Raw genomic sequence first — 1,209 nt, forward strand, 5'->3', positions numbered from 1 at the left:
CCATGAGCATGGGAGATCTTTCCATCTTCTCATATCTTCCTCTAATTCTTTCTTCAGAGACTTGAAATTTTTTTCATACAAGTCTTTGACTTGCTTGGTTAGGGTTACACCAAGGTACTTGATGTCATTTGTGGCTATTGTGAAGGGTGTTGTTTCCCTAATTTCTTTCTCAGCCCTTTTGTCTTTTGTATACAGGAGTGCTACTGATTTTTTTTGAGTTAATTTTGTATCCGGCCACTTTGCTGAAGGTGTTTATCAGCTGTAGGAGTTCCCTGGTAGAGTTTTGGGGGTCACTCATGTATACTATCATATCATCTGCAAATAGTGATAATTTGACTTCTTCTTTTCCAATCTGTATCCCCTTGATCTCCTTCAACTGTCTTATTGCTCTAGCAAGGACTTCCAGCACTATGTTGAAGAGCTATGGAGAGAGTGGGCAGCCTTGTCTTGTCCCTGATTTTAGTGGGATTGCTTTGAGCTTCTCTCCGTTTAGTTTGATGTTGGCTATAGGCTTGCTGTATATCGCCTTTACTATGTTTAGATATGTGCCTTGTATCCCTGATCTCTCCAATACTTTAAACATGAATGGATGTTGGATTTTGTCAAATGCTTTTCAGCATCTAGGGAGATTATCATGTGGTTTTTTTCTTTCAGTTTGTTAATATGGTGGATCACAATGATGGATTTCTGTATATTGAACCACCCCTGCATACCTGGGATGAAGCCTACTTGGTCATAGTGGATAATATCTTTGATGTGTTCTTGTATTCGGTTTGCAAGTATTTTCTGATATACATTCTTAATTTTTCTCCACTTTTTCCTTACAAATGATCATAAACATTCATTTCCAGCTCTAACATCAGCACTGCTGCTGGACTAGCTTCTTAAATATCTTCTTTGTATTTTACTTTATGTGCCATTTCCACTCTATTCTTGGATGATGTTTCTGTTCATATCTTCATTCCATTTTGTCTTTTTAAATTTTTATTTATTTATTTATTTATTTATTTATTTGATTATTACAATTTATTCACTTTGTATCCCAGCTGTAGCCATCTCCCTCATCCCCTCCCAATTCTATCCTCCCTCCCTCTTCTCCTTTCATGCCCCTCCCCAAGTCCACTGATGGTGAGGTCCTCCTCCCCTTCCATCTGATCCTAGTCTACCAAGTTTCATCAGGACTGACTGCCATGTCTTCCTCTGTGTCCT

This window comes from Psammomys obesus, unplaced genomic scaffold, assembly GCF_907164565.1.
Source record: "Psammomys obesus unplaced genomic scaffold, mPsaObe1.curated_primary_1811, whole genome shotgun sequence".
NCBI classification, from domain to species: Eukaryota; Metazoa; Chordata; class Mammalia; order Rodentia; family Muridae; genus Psammomys; species Psammomys obesus.